The sequence below is a fragment of the Myotis lucifugus genome, unplaced genomic scaffold, assembly GCF_000147115.1.
Source record: "Myotis lucifugus unplaced genomic scaffold, Myoluc2.0 scaffold_358, whole genome shotgun sequence".
Classification (NCBI taxonomy): Eukaryota; Metazoa; Chordata; class Mammalia; order Chiroptera; family Vespertilionidae; genus Myotis; species Myotis lucifugus.
In genome coordinates, this window is record NW_005871406.1 from 15,405 (window position 1) to 31,278 (window position 15,874).

Sequence of the window (15,874 nt, forward strand, 5' to 3'; positions counted from 1 at the left end):
CAGTGGGGGCGAGAAGGCCAGTGGGGGGGGCAGTTGGGGGCAAGCAGGCCGGCATGCAGAGTGGTTAGGGGTGATAAAGCAGGCAGGCAGGTGAGCAGTTAGGAGCCAGCAGTCCCGGATTGTGAGAGGGATGTCTGACTGTGGGTCCCCGATTGGAGAAGGTGGCCGGGCTGAGGGACCCCCCCCCACCACCACCACCATGCATGAATTTCATGCACCAGGCCACTAGTGTATAAATGTTCAGACATTTTGTAAGTGACTGAGGCGTTCAAAACAGCAAGAGAAACTGAAAGCCAATACTCTATAAATATGCCCAAATAAGGGAGAGGGTGGTTTAAACCCCTCATTTTTACATGTGTGAACCTGCCTGTGGTAATGCTAATGAGCACCAAAAATAAAAGCAATTTATACTAAAGTAAAGGAAAACTCAAGATCTAAAGACTTCATTTGTAAACAATCATGATTTTGCTTTCACCTCTTGTGGAAAAAGAGTCTAAAGTCAGGATTCTCTTCTTCAGATCTGAGAGCACATTTGTTTTTATTACATTTTCAATTTCTGAACATGACCATCACTTGGTAGAGAATATGAAAATCCTGGGATGACACTTAAGGATCCTCTACTCCTATTTGTAGATCATCATCATCATCATCATCATCATCATCATCATCATCATCAAACTTGTAATTCAGGCAAGTGTCTGTCTAAATTACAAATCATTTCCCCATTAAGGATAGCCTAGGCATAAAAAATAAAGAATGCTTTAGAGTAGATGTACATTAAATTACGTTAAGGAATATTTAATCTTGCTCCAACATTTACCTACCATGAAGTAAGTGCTATGGTGGGCACTAAATATATAAAGTCACAACTCATAGCATTAAAGGACTCACAGTATAGTAGAAGAGACAGATATATAAATTAACTAGAGGCCCCGTGCACGAAATTCATGCACTAGGGATGTGTGTGTGTGTGTGTGGGGGGGGGGTCCCTCAGCCCGGCCTGTGCCCTCTTGCAGTCCGGGACACCTCGCTCCTTACTGCCCGCCTGCTTGCTGCTCCTTACTGCTCGGCTTGCTGCTCCTTAGTGCTGCCGCGAAGGCTCCCACCACTTCCACTGCACTTGCCAGCTGTGAGCCTGGCTTCTGGCTGAGTGGCGCTCCCCCTCTGGGAGCACACTGATCACCAGGGGGCAGCTCCTACATTGAGCATCAGCCCCTGAATGGTCAGTTCATAGCAACCAGTCATTCCACCATTTGGTCAATTTGCATATTAGGGATTTATTATATAGGATAGGATATTGAATGTGAACTGTAAATGAAAAATAAAATTTAGAAAAGAACCAAATAAAATTTTAGATCTGAAAATTTATATATATATTTTGATTCTCACCTGAGGATGTTTTTAAAATTGATTTTAGAAACATTTTTAGAAACATCCATGTGACAGAGAAATACCAGTAGGCTGCCTCTGTACCTGCTGACCCACTGGGATCTAACCCAAACCTAAGTATGTGCCCTAACCTAGAATCCAGTAGGAAATCCTTTGGTGTACGGGTTGAGACTCCAACCAATTGAGCCACCTGGCCAGGGCAGATCTGAAAAAAAAATTTTAAATGTACCTCCAGGCCCTGGTCAGTGTGGATCAGTAGTTAGAGTGTCCTCCCACACACCAAAGGGTCATGGGTTTGATTCCAGGTGAGGACACATACACAGGTTGTGGGTTCCATCCCTGTCAGATTGCTTGGGCAACTGATCTTTCTCTTTCTCTTTCCCTCTCCCTTCATCTCTCTCTAGAATCAATGAAAAAAACACACATATCCTTAGAGGAGGACTTAAAAATAAAAAAAATGCTGGTTTAGTTCAGTAGCTAGTGCTTCTGCAGGTGGACTGAAGGGTACCGGGTTGGATTCCAATCAAGGGCATGTACCTGGGTTGCAGGCTCAATCCGGGGCCCTCGTCAGGGATTCAGCAAGAGGCAACCAATTGATGTCTCTCACATTAGTTTCTGTATTTCTCCCTCCCTTCTGTAAAAAAAAAAAATCATTTCAAAAATGTCCTCAGGTGAGGATTAACCAAAACAGACAAACAAACAAGCACCCATTCCCAGTGTGATTATTGAAGGAGCATATGAAGTATTTATTGAATGAATGGGAAGGGACTGGGCTTCAGTTTCTGTTTTAGCAACTCTGCAAGCCAGAAGGTTTATTTTTTATTTTAATTTTTATTGATTGATTATTTTAGAGAGAGGAAGGGAGCGAGAGAAACACCAGTGTGTTGTTCCACATATTATGCTCTCTTTGGTTGCTTCTTGTCTGTGCCCTGACCAGGGATCTAACCCACAACCTTACTGTATCAGGAGGAGGTTCTAACCCACTGTGCTGCACGCTGCCTGTCAGGGCCCCTCAACAAAACCCCTCTGGCATGCCTTGGCCCCTGCTGTGGGTCAGAGCTCCTCTGCCACAGCAAAGGTTTGGGTTCCATTCTGTCAGGGCACCTACTTAGGTTTTGGGTTTGATCCCCGGTCAGGGCTGACAGCTGCTCAGGAAGTGACCGAGGACCATTGAGGTCCCTGTGCTCTAGTCATTCAGTAGGGAGCTGGGGTTCCATTGCCGACATGGCTGACTCCGATCCCCGCTACTCCCAGTCCTCCATCGAGGACAACTTCAACTATGGCAGCTGCGTGGCCTCCGCCAGCATACACATTTGCAGCTCGCCAGGCCTGGCTGCTGCACAATCACCCCAGGAGGTGGATTTCCGGGTTCCCAGGGAGAGCACCCTCTGTGCTGGACTCCCAGGGAGAGTGGGGTCCTGCAGGGAAAGCATTTTGCTCCGCCTCCCTTCAGGGCTCCCAGGCCAGAGAGGAGTGCCCATCCTGTGCAGGGCTTGGAGGGGAGAGCTGCCCCAGGGAGGCCTCCTAGCTGGGTACTGAGAAAACAAAACTGGAGCCCAACCTCCATGAACCCTGTCATCTTCAATGTAGAGAGGGACAGATGAAAGCTTCAATAGCCTTACTGGGGCATCATTAAATGAAGATGCTATTTTTTTTTTGGTGAAGATAAGTTTAATGTGAAAGAAGATGGGGAGTCGTTGAGATTAGACTCGATCTTGCAGGCGATACCCGGTGGGACGGTCGTGCTTTAACGATGTAAAGCAATTGGTTAACTTGATAAATGACACAGCCTCAGGTCCCCCGGCCTCATGCTGCATGCAGCCACGCCCACCCATTCCTGCCAGTTGTTATCTGTGAGGGCATCCCGGATAATTTGCATATTCCTCTATTATTATACTAGAGGCCCGATGCACGAAATTTGTGCAAGGGGCTTGACCCTCGCAGCCCTGGCTGTGGCCGGAAGGATACTCTGATTAGCCAATCGGAAGGGTAGCGGTCGTACGCCAATTACCATTTTTCTCTTTTATTAGTGTAGATAGGATTCTTATAATACACCAAGAAAGTTGTTACAAACTGACAAAAATGTAAAGTGTTATGTTAACACATAAGAGATGATGCTTGGAGGACTGAGTCATAGAAGAAATGATATTGCAAAATCATGATAAATGGTTATAAGTTGGCCATGGAAGAGACAAAGGATAATAAATTTGTAAAAGGCAAACAGGTCTGGAGTAAAATAATATACTTAGGAAATATAACATGCAGTTTTATCTGATGGGATGCATAAGATACATAGGGGAAGGAGGTATAAAATACTGTTTTTGAAAAGCAAGAAGAAAGTAGTCAGTGTGGGTGGAGCATAGGAGGAGAGAGACACAAGATAAGATGGAGGCTTTCTCTAAGGTTCTCTTATTCTCCTGGGACCTTATGAAAATCCCCTTTAACAATCTAACCATGGTAATGTAGACTTTCTCTAGCATGCACCTCCAAACTTTTTCAGCATTTGCTTATTACCCAGTTCCAAAGTCAATTCCTCATTTTTTTTTTAGGTATTTGTTATAGCGGCAACCTCATTTACAGTACCACTTTTCTGTCAGTCCACTCAGATTGCTAGAACAAAATACCGTAGACTGGATGACTTATAAACAACAGAAATTTATTTCTCAGAGTTCTGGAGGCTGGGGTCGGTACCAGCCTGGTTGGGTGAAGGCCCTCTCCTGAGTCACAGACTTCTCATATCCTCATGTGGCAAAAAGGGTCAAGAGAGCTCTTTTGGGTCTTATTTATAAGGGGATTAATCTCATTCATGAGGGCTTTGTTCTCATGACCTAATCACCTCCCAAAGGCCCCACCTCCTAATAGGAGTAAATAAGTGAGGGCATGAAAACAGTGATAGGACTTGGTAATGTGATGGAGTCAATAGATTGGAGATTACAAGTTGATTGAAAAATTGTTGGAGTGGGATTCCAGAAGGAAGGATTAGAGGTTGAAATCAAGATTTCAGAAGTGGTGCAGTTGGTAATGCTAAATTTGAGTATGGAGGAAGAAGTATGTATGTAGTTATTGACATCACTAAACATTATGACTGAAACAGAAATGGAAATGATGTTAGGGAACCATAGCCAAGGCCTTTAATGGATGAAAAAGAGCCACTGTAGGTCAGTAGTTGGCAGCAACTAGGAGGGGTAGCATGTGATTTTGATTGATGCCATGAGCTTTAAAGGAGCTTCAGATTTTGAAGAAAAGAATAGGTGATTTTGAAGTAGCAATGAGGAATAAGACTGTCCCTGGCTCTGAGAATCAAGACTGTGAGATAAAAATATCCACCTTTGACAGTTGCATGTCCTCATGTGACTGGCAGGTCTCAGTTAAGCTGAGAAGGTGGAGAGTGGTTCTGTGAAGAGTTTGAAGATATAGGAGAATAGATTGAATGGGAGACAAGTCCACAACAGTTTAAAAGGGATACTGGTGGGTAGGGAATTCAGTCAAATTAAGTAATATAGAGATCAGTATAGGGAGGAAAGTCTAGATGAGTGAGGTAAAGAGTGATGTGAAACATTATAAAACCAGTCAATATAAGCTCTAATGGGCAGGTGGGCAATGTGTTTAAGTTATAGACCCAAATACCATACTTATTTCAATTATTTGGTGGTTGTGTGTATGAATGGCAAGGAGTTAGGGGGTTTGGAGAGTTTTGAAAGTCTTGCAGGTAAGTAGGCAGTTCTGCATCTTATCATGTTGTATTCAGAGCAAGTGGAACAGATTTCCTTTGTGCTCATGAGTATGTTGAAATGGCGGTGTCTAATTTAGTGCCACTAAACTCTGCATACTCTGTAACTCCTGACCACTTTGAATGTGTTTTCTACTGAGAACTTTTGATACACCATAAGTCAAAGAGATATCAGGTAAATATTCTACCTACAGGCACTGACTCCATTCTTTCAGAAATAGACCCAGAACCTGCTCAGGTAGAGTTATCAATGGTGATTCATAAGTATACTGCAAAGACACATTAAGTGTTGCTATGGGATTACAAGGAAGTTGCTTCTTACCCTCCACCACCTCATGGGTGGATGACAGCTGTCATACCACTCTATAGTGGGAAGATTCCTACTTTTTTTCCTATGGTGCCAACTACCCACATTATTCTCCTATCTACTTGTCTTGCCATCCTACTCTTAGCCTCACATTCCTTCTCTAGTACTGAGAAGGACTTCTTTTTTTGGGCTGTGATAGAGATACTTTCATTTAACTCTGCCAGGTTTCCTAAGGGCAGGATTGCATTTGATGCTCCTGGCTCCTGGACAACCATTTGCTGATAGTGATAACTCCTTTTATCTTGACAGCTCTATTTCTCCACTACAACATTTACTTAAGTGCACTTCTTATTGAAATAGGTATGAATAAAAATAAAGGTGCTCAAATCATAAGCTTGTAATTCAATAGTTTTTTATAAATGTAAATACATCTATTTATGCATCATTTATATTAACCACCCTCCAGACCCTGTTCATGGTCCTTCCTTGTCACTACATACATTCCTACCAAAAGTAACTACTATCCTGAATTTTATACCACTCTCAGTGTTTACGCTACTGTTAATTTTACTTGCTCTAATATTGAATGCAATATGCCTTTTCTTTGGTTGGAAGATTATGTTAACTATTTGGAATGCCAAAATTGTTCATTAGGACGTCACCTTGATTGTCAGTATAGTGGACTTGCTGTGTGACTTTGGACTTCTTGAAGCAGTTAGTCTATGAATAAGCTTCTTGAAGCTTATATTTCAGCTCAGTTATATATGGACAAGACTGGCCTCTTCTCCAAACTCACTATATAATGGGAATCATATATTAATGGGCAACTAATAATGATCTTGCTAGAATATAATAAGTTGAGGAGTAAAACTGGTGATGACATTCTGGTGATATTCATAGCAAATGTGAATCAGGAAGGCCACATGTTGGCTGTACTTCTCTTTTTGCTTCATTCCTCATCTTCTCATTGGGCTTAATAATATTTAATTATTTCCACCTAATTTGGAGTTTCCTCATGAAAAGGCTACACCGTAGACTTCCTGATCTTGGATGTTTGAAGCACTTCATCCAGCAATCCAAAGTTAATATTATTTCTTAATTTGAAAGGAGACTGTTATGGAATCTATAAAAATAAGATGAAACTTTCCTACAACACTTGGGAAACAAGAGAGACATTTTATTCTTTGGTGGGATTTGTTTATGGATGTTTATGAAAATGGTGTTTATTAATCTGAAAGAATATATGCACCCCTATGTCCATTGTAGCATTATTTACAATAGCCAAGATATGGAAGCAACACAAGTGCCCATCAATAGATAAGTAGATTAAAAAGCAGTGGTACATGTAGAAAATTGAATGTTACTCAGCCATAAAAAAGAATGAAATCTTGCCATTTGCAATAGCATGGATGGACCTAGAAGGTATTATGCTAAGTGACATAAATCAATCAGAGAAAGACAAATACCCTATGATTTCACTTTTATGTGGAATCTAAAGAACAATATAAATGAATAAACAGAACAGAAAGAGACTCACAGTTGCCATAGGGGTGGGGGTTGGGGTGAAGCATCATCTTCTATAAAAACTGCTGTTTGAAATGTTAACCCTGCTATTTCTGGCTTCTGTAAATGCTTGCTGGCTTAAATAATAAGGAAAATAAGACTACTCCCATTTCAGAGAGGCCATTAAACCTTCTCCAGCGAAGTTATCAGTGCTGGCGTCAGGCCAAGCCTTTGGTTGAGGTCTCAAAGCCCCAGCACATAGGGCCCTTTAAGAACTTGCAAAGGGAACCGGAAAAACCCCATATTTGGGAGACAAAGAAGGTGAAATGGTATAAATACAGGAAACTTCCTGTGTGATTTCATCCCAGAATTTGAGAGACATTTTCCTCTGGGCCTGCGCGTAATAATAATAAATGTAACTCCATCTCTCTAAGTGTTGCTTGGTTCTTCTCCGGTTTTTCTGTAACAGGGGGACAGGGTGAGAAAGGTAAAGGGAGTACAATTGGGTAGTTAAAAAATAGTCACAGGGATGTAATGTACAGCATAGTGAATATAGTCAATAATATTCTAATACCTATGTATGGTACCAGGTGGGTACTGGAATATCAGGGGGAACATTTGTAAAGTATATGATTGTGTATCCACTATGCTGTACACCTGAAACTATTACAAGATAACATTGTATGTAAACTGTAACTGAAAAATAAAATAAAATAATATTGTGTTTTATTACAAGAATTGTAACAAAACGACTCCAGGTATACAGGAGATACCAAAAATAAATATAATAGGAATCATACAAAATTAGAATACAAAGATGGCATCAGAAGTTGAAAAAATCATAACAATAATTTTATATGGTCATAGATGGTTATTAGACTTATTGTGATCACATTGTAAGGTATATAAATGTTAAGTCACTATGTTGCACAGCTGAAACTAATATAATATTGTATGTCAACTATACTTTAATAAATATGTTTTTATTGATTTCAGAGAGGAAGGGAGAGGGAGAGAGATAGAAACATCAGTGATGAGAGAGAATCATTGATCGGCTGACTCCTGCATGTCCCACAGTGGGGATGGAGCCTGCAACCCGGGCATGTGCCCTGATTGGGAATCAAACCGTGACCTCCTAGGTTATAGGTCGACACTCAACCACTGAGCCATGCCAGCCAGGTTACAATATGAACTCTTACCTGAATTTTCAGGCTGCTTGACTAGGGAACTCTGACTAATACAACATGTGTGTAATTATTTAGATATAAATAATGGTAAATGCTATGAATAATATGTAAGTCAGTCTAATCAGGAACCTGATTTAGATCAGTAGACAAAGAAGTCACTTTTTAAAAAACCTGCAAGATGCATAGAAGTTTTGCAGGCAAAGGAGGCAGATTTATGTACGCAGCGGAAACCCAAAATATAAACACCCTGCAATTAAAGAGATTGGTTCATTTATGGTTGAATGTGTTGAATGAGCAGGTGAGTGGTGTGAAATGAGGCTGCAGAGGCAAGTAGGCGCCAGTTATGCAAAACCTTGTAATTCCTTAATATGACATTCTCCTGAAGACTGTTCTAAGCAGTCTAATCTTCGGAAAATAACTTAATCTTCCTGAGCCTCTGTTTTCTGATTTGTGACATGGGGGTGATAGTACCTTCCCTATGTAAGAAGTCAGTGAGATTAAGTATATAATGTACCTAACCCAGTGTCTGACAGAGTAAGTGCTCAAGCTATGGATACTGTTATTCTTTCCCCAGTTAAATGCAACTCAGTATCCTTGTTCCCCATGTGGTCTTTCTTGTCAAGGCTGATATGTCCTGATCTTTTTCTTCTCTGAAATCCACTTGTAACAGGAGTCTTTTTGAGTTCTACTCTTATTGTTTCAAATTTTATGTTATCCCCTCCAACTTATTTCTAAGATATACTACAATATCACTTGTGTCTACCAATTGTCTGTAGGCTCTGCTCCATCATTATAATGTGGTTAAATGGTTGGTAAATTGTGTTTCTGGTTGCTTTTCTCATTGTGAATGTTCCTTTTACAGTATTACTCAACCTCCTTTGCCACAGGCACACCTTTGCAAGAAGGTCACCTGGGGTTAGAAGCACAGTTAGAAACCCAGGAGGTGAGTAAAACCTAATTGACTCACTGTGGAGACAGAAGCCAGAACTTTCACCTTGAGCACAAGGAAACATTTAGTGTTTTTCATAGTTTTGTAGCTGTCACCACAAGACACCATTCAGACTTTTCTTTTTTATTCTTTTTCTTACTTTTCCCAGAAGATCTGATAAAGCTATGCATATATTTACATTTCATTTCTCTATGCTGTCATTTATTGATTTGTTTTGTATGAATACCAAAGAGGAGGAGGAGGAGGGGCCAATGATTCAGATGTATTATAAACATTTAATTTGTTAACATAAGCACATTTTTAAGAAGTCAACTTTCTGTCTTAGTGGAGACTGGGAAAGAATTCCCCTTTCAGCCTCTTTGTCATTTGCTCATTCCCATGTTACCATATTTCTGAGTGATCAACCAAGGGAAATCTTGAAGTTTTACTGGCTCTTGTTCTTGGTAGGGTTAGGAGATACATTTCCATATACCTGATAATTTCTGCAACTACTAGGATAAGTGTCTTTTACGTTAATCACCATATTTCTAAACTTTAAAGGCATATAAAAAAGCCTTGAAATAATAATTTACCCCTTTTCCTATTTGCATATAGCAAATAGTTCATCGTAAGTCAAACATGGAATATGGAACCTGGAAAATCACATAATAGCAAAATTGAAGTTGAAGAATTAGGTGCATTTAAATTACTGAAAGAAATGATATGATTAGCAGTTGTTATCAGTAAAGTTGGAGTTTTACTTAATATGGCATATGGTCAATAAGTCAAGGATCTCCTTTCCTTAGAGGCATTATTATTATTTTTTTTGCATTGGTTTCTACCTCAAGCAATTCTGAGTCCTCAGAGAAGAAACATTAGGAGCTACACATCACCTCATAAGCCAACTAGTTTGTGTTTGTTGTATTGGCTGAAATTATGCTGGATTTTCAAGCTAGAATTTCAATCAACATTATTGGGTGATTGTTCTTGTGAGAAAGGGTTAAAAAGTATTTGGACTATATGGAAGGAGGGCAAAAAATTAATTAAATGGGGAGTAATGACTGGTTAGAGGAACATGAAAAAATGCTGTTTCAAGCATTTACATTCTGGGTAGAATATTAAAATGCGATGGATTCCACCTTTATCAAATGGGGACCTTCTCAGTGAGAAGAGAGACAGAAGAACCTTACAGAGCTCCAATAGCTGTGTTTCTAGACTAGGAATCAACACACCTGAATTTGATCCCCAGATCCACCCAATTACTAGCTTGTCTGACTAGGCCAGTTGTGGCGAACCTATGACACCTGTGTCAGAGGTGACACTCGAACTCATTTTTTTGGTTGATTTTTCTTTGTTAAATGGCATTTAAATATATAAAATAAATATAAAAAATGTAAGTCTTTGTTTTACTATGGTTCCAAATATCAAAAAATTTCTATATGTGATACGGCACCAGAGTTAAGTTAGGGTTTTTCAAAATGCTGACACGCCGAGCTCAAAAGGTTCGCCATCACTGGACTAGAGGCAAGTCACTTACACTTTTGGAATATTGGTTTCTCCTGGGAATGATTAACCTTTTGAATATTAAAGGCAATAGTAGATATGTGAAAACATCTGGTTCAAATCAGAGCAGGATTCTGAAAGCATGTTGGAAGTCACAAAGTCATTACAATCATAACCATCTTTCATGTAGTTCTTTACTACCTATAGAACACTTCATCTCTAAAACTTCAGTTTATTGTCATATTTTCATGTTTCCTCCCTCCTGGCTATTCTGAAGGTGAATATACCTAAAGAGTAATTTGGCTGTCATCCCAAATATCCAGGGTTTCTTTTCTTTCTGACAGAGAAATGGAGTTTGTTTGTGGTTATAGCAAAGGAGAAAATTTGGTCACTAATTTATTTGGTCATTAATTTCTAGTGTCTCTGTCAACCACTCCTTTTATTAAAACAAAACTCACAAGCTTATGCTTGATCTATCTTCAGGGACATTCTGATATTTCTTTCATAGTGCAGAGAGAAGAGCACTTGGCCTTTTATATGTCTAATATAATACTTGGTACCCTCTGGGCATTTAGTAAATGGGTGTATCATCATCTCCATTTTTATTAGTAAGAGTCTTCTGTGTGTCACTATGTCTTTTTGTAGGTCATGAATAATCTACAATTCTAAATCCTCTTCCTAGTTTGACTCTGTTACCTTGCTGCAGCCAGAATATATTTTATGCCTTATCTGGCCTTTCTAAATCCTCATAGGTTTGCTCACATTTCTATTACCAAAATTATTCTTGCACTAAAATGCTAGCACCATGTCCATATCTAATCTATGACTGAATTGTGCCCTTATCGTGAATGTGCTTGGCATCTGCAATTTCTGATATCATTTAAAATATATGAATGTCATTTTGCTCCCAGTAATAATTTTAGATTTTCTGCAAGACATATAGCTTTCCTCTATCTGCATGCTAATTATTTAATAAATCTATTTATCACTGTTAACAGAAACACCTTATCATATTTCCGTATAAGGTGCTTATAAAAATAAAATGGAATGGAGTGTTTCCAAAGGAAAAATGATTATGGAGTTTAGCTTTTCAAAGCTACAATATTAATTTATAAAATTATTCCAATATTTTTCAAATTGTTAACATTACATTGAAAATGTTCTTGGCTACTGGCTGAAATTTGACATAAAATGTCTCATTCATATAGCAATTTTATTTCATAAGCTTTTTTTAAGATAGTGATTTATCAAACTTGGACAGGGGGAATATCTTCTTAGGGTTTTCTTTCAATATATTTCTCTTGACTATGTACCCTTACATCAAAAAATATTTCCTTGATGACATGACATTATATATATTCTATTTTTATTTATAAGAGAGTAAATAATCCCCATTTTTTTGAGGAAAAACACTCTAGCTTGTCTGATTTGTAAGTTAAATACAAACTCATGAGAAAATGATTTTATTCTCTGTTGAAGGACCAGCAACCAATCACTTATCAGACCTTTATTCACTACTCCATTGTTGAGGTCAACATGCTAAATGCAGGTTTCTATGAGGACACAACAAACTCTGAGAGATGGAATATTACAGTCACAAATCTATCTCTAGAGGTATTAGAAGTGATTCATAACAGGGATTTGTTTCTTCATACCTTACAGCTCCTGAGTACCATAATCCAAATCATTTTATATTCCCATCCACTTCTGTATATGTGCTAATCTAATATTTGCACTTTAAATGCTATATTTTTAAAGTGTTGTTATAGAATTTTGCAGAACGTTGGTGGGATTTAATAAAATTAATTGTTTCTGAGTGATAGAAGGGAGTTTAGAACTAGGGCAAACACTCAATCCAACGAAGATTTGTAAAGTAGTGCTTACATCCAAATCAATAAACTAGCTCATCCCTAACTCTAGAAAGGACTAGGGCATACCTGAGAATTTGACAAGTCTAAGGTGATAGAAGTTGGGATGAGGGTCTTGGGATGAGAGACAGTATGGTGCATACAGTAAAAGCTGAGAGATAGGCAGGTGTTGGGAGGGAAAGGAGCCCATTGCATAAGTTAGGAAGAGGATATATTTTTTAATTAAAAAAATCTTTATTGTTGAAAGTATTATATATGTTCTCCTTTTTCCCCATTAACCACTTCTAGCTCACCCCACCCCCATTCCAGGCCTTCACCATCCTATTGTCTGTGTCCATGGGTTATGCATATATGCATGCAAGCTCTTCGATTGATCTCTTCCCACCAACCCACCCACCCACCCCACCTTTCTTCTGAGGTTGGACAGTCTGGTCCATGCTTCTATGTCTCTGGATCTATTTTGTTCATCAGTTTATTTTGTTCATTAGATTCCACATATGAGTGAGATCATGTGCTACTTGTCTTTCTCTGACTGGCTTATTTCGATTAGTATAATATTTTCCAGGTCCCTCCATGCTCAAAGGCTAAGATATCCTTCATTTTCACTGCTACATAGTATTCCATAGTGTAAATGTACCACAGCTTTTTTATCCATTCATCTAATGATGGGCACTCGGGCTGTTTCCAGATATTAGTTACTGTAAATTGTCCTGATATGAACCTAGGAGTACATACATTCTTTCTGATTGGTGTTTCAGGATTCTTAGGATATATTCCCAGAAGTGGAATCATATGGTCACAATGCAGTTCATTTTTAATTTTTTGAAGTAACCCCATATTGCTTTCCACAGTGGCTGCACCAGTCTGCATTCCCACCAGCAGTATACTAGGGTTTCCTTTTCTCCAGATCCTTGCCAGCACTTGTTTGTTGATTTATTGCTGGTAGCCATTCTGGCAGGTGTGAGCTGATACCTCATTGTTTTAATTTGCATCTCTCTGATAATTGGTGACTTTGATCATTTTTTCATGTGTGTCTTGGCCATCTATCTGCATGCCTTCTTTGGAGAACTGTCTATTTATATTGGATTACCCATTTTAAAAATTGGATTGTTTATCTTACTTTTGTTAAGTTGTTTTTCTTAGTGATCAGAAGTACCACATTGTCTCCAGTCTCTTCATTGTGTTGTGAGTGAGCTCCATCAGAGAATGGGAACTTTTTGGACCATAAAAAATGGCAGTACACTGCTTTATGTCCTAAATCCTCCACGTCAAAATCATACACATTCTCGGGGTTGTCTTTCTGAATGTGAAGAGTAACCATAGATTTGTTGTAATGATCTTTAATATACAATCTTTTGTAAGCTTTATAACCAATTGTGGCTGTGCCAGTAGCAATGATAACTGCTGCAATTTATTAAACTCCTATGCTGGAATTCAGACTCATGGTACCTTTACAGTGGGGCCTTGACTTACGAGTGTCCCGACTAACGATTTTTTCGAGATATGAGCCATCTCTCCGCCGATTTTTTGCTTTGAGTTGCGAGCTAAAATTCGGGTTACGAGCCAGCTTCAGATACCCCACCGCTAGTTGGCACAGTGAACATCACAGTGAACACCACAACATCAGTCCAGCATCACATGTCTCACTCGTTCACTTTATGATTTGACATATGAGTAATTTGAGTTATGAGCTCCGTCACGGAATGAAATTAAACTAAGTCAAGGCCCCACTGTATTTGCGAGGCATGTGCACAGGACACTGAATACAAATGGGCTAGTGGGAACAGACTGAGTCAAGGTGTAAAAAGTGATCTAAAGGCATTGATTCCCCATCTAATGTATTCTTCATTTCAGTGATTGTATTCCTCATTTCTTACTGTTATTTTTATGGTTTTTATCTCTTTGTGTAAGTTCTCACTGAGTTCGTCTATTCTTCTCCTAAGTTCATTTAGCATCTTTATAACCAGTGTTTTAAACTCTGTATCTGTTAGATTGCTTGCTTCCATTTTGTTTAGTTGTTTTTCTGGAGTTTTGTGCTATTCTTTTATTATGTTTATTTGCTTCCTCATTTTGGTTACCTCATTGTGTTTATTTCTATGTATTAGGTAGATTTGCTACATCTCCCAGTCTTGGCAGGTGACCTTGTGCATGAAATTCATGCATGGGGGGGGGACCTCAGCCCAGCCTGCACCATCTCACAATCCGGGACCGCTGGCTCCTAACTGCTCACCTGCCTGCCTACCTGATTGCCCCTAACTGCCCCCCTGCCAGTCTGAGCACCCCTAACTGCCTCTGCCTGCTGGCCTGATTGACCATAACTGCCCCACCTGCTGGCCTGGTAGCCCCCAACCACCCCCCCTGCCTGCCTGGTTGCCCCTAACTGCCCCCCTGCCGGCCTGGTCACCCCATGCAGCCTGCTGTTCAGTCGTTTAGTTGTCCCACACTAACCCTCCTGCCGGCCTTGTCACCCCACTCAGCCTGCTCTTCAGTCGTCTGTCTGGTTGTTTAGGTTGTGACGTACCCTGGCTTTTTATATATTAGGATAGTTGACATACAATATTATATTAGTTTCAGTTGTGCAGCATAGTGACTTAACATTTATATACCTTACAATGTGATCATCACAATAAGTCTAGTAAGCATCTATCACCATATAAAATTACTGTTATGATTTTTAATTTTATGAAGGATCATTTTGCTTATGCTACCATCACTGGAGCTGTTAAGAGTATCTAGAGCTGATGATCCTTTTTCTAAAACGATTTAAGTCTTCATACAAATAAGTTTTAGTTAAGTATGAATTTAATTTTGTTTTTCCATCATGGATTGTGCTTTCTTTTATAATTTTTATCCCTCTGTTAAACTTCTCATTTTGGTCATGTATTGTTTTCCTAATTCATTTGAATTGTCTTTGTGTTTTCTCATAGCTCTTTGAGCGTTCCTAACATGATTTTTACTTCCTTATCAGCTATATTGAAGACCTCCATGTCTTTGGGGAACAGTTAGTGGACAATAATTCTGCTTTTTTGTGGTGTGCCGGGGTTCATGTCCCAGCATCAAGAAGGGTTCAGGAATCTGGAAAAGGCTGTGTGCAGATGACATAGAAATCCAGAGACTAATAAAGAGTCTGGAGATGAGTTATAATTTTGAAAGGCATTGGGGGTCAGAGGACCTTCAGCTAAAGGAACTGAAGAGTCCCTCCTTGTCTAGGACCCTTGCTTTTATTAACACAATTTGTCCTAAGACAAGGTGGAGCTAATACACTTCAAAGGGTAAGGTTTCAAAGGGTACAGAAGCATTGTCAGTTTGGGGAATAGCCTACAGCTGATAGGTGTTTGGCCAGGAGGAGGCAATAACATGTAGATTAAGATGCCCTTTAACTATCTGGCAGCCACAATCAATTTCCTATTCAGGTTTGGGGAAATGCCTTTAGCCATTCCCAACAGGTGACTACATGTG

The 15,874-nt window shown here is 39.5% G+C and overlaps 1 pseudogene; it reads right to left on the reverse strand.

The window, feature by feature from the left end:
* Positions 1-606: 606 nt before the first annotated feature.
* LOC102422924 lies at positions 607-13,859 on the reverse strand (annotated as a pseudogene).
* Between the last annotated feature and the right edge of the window lie 2,015 nt (positions 13,860-15,874).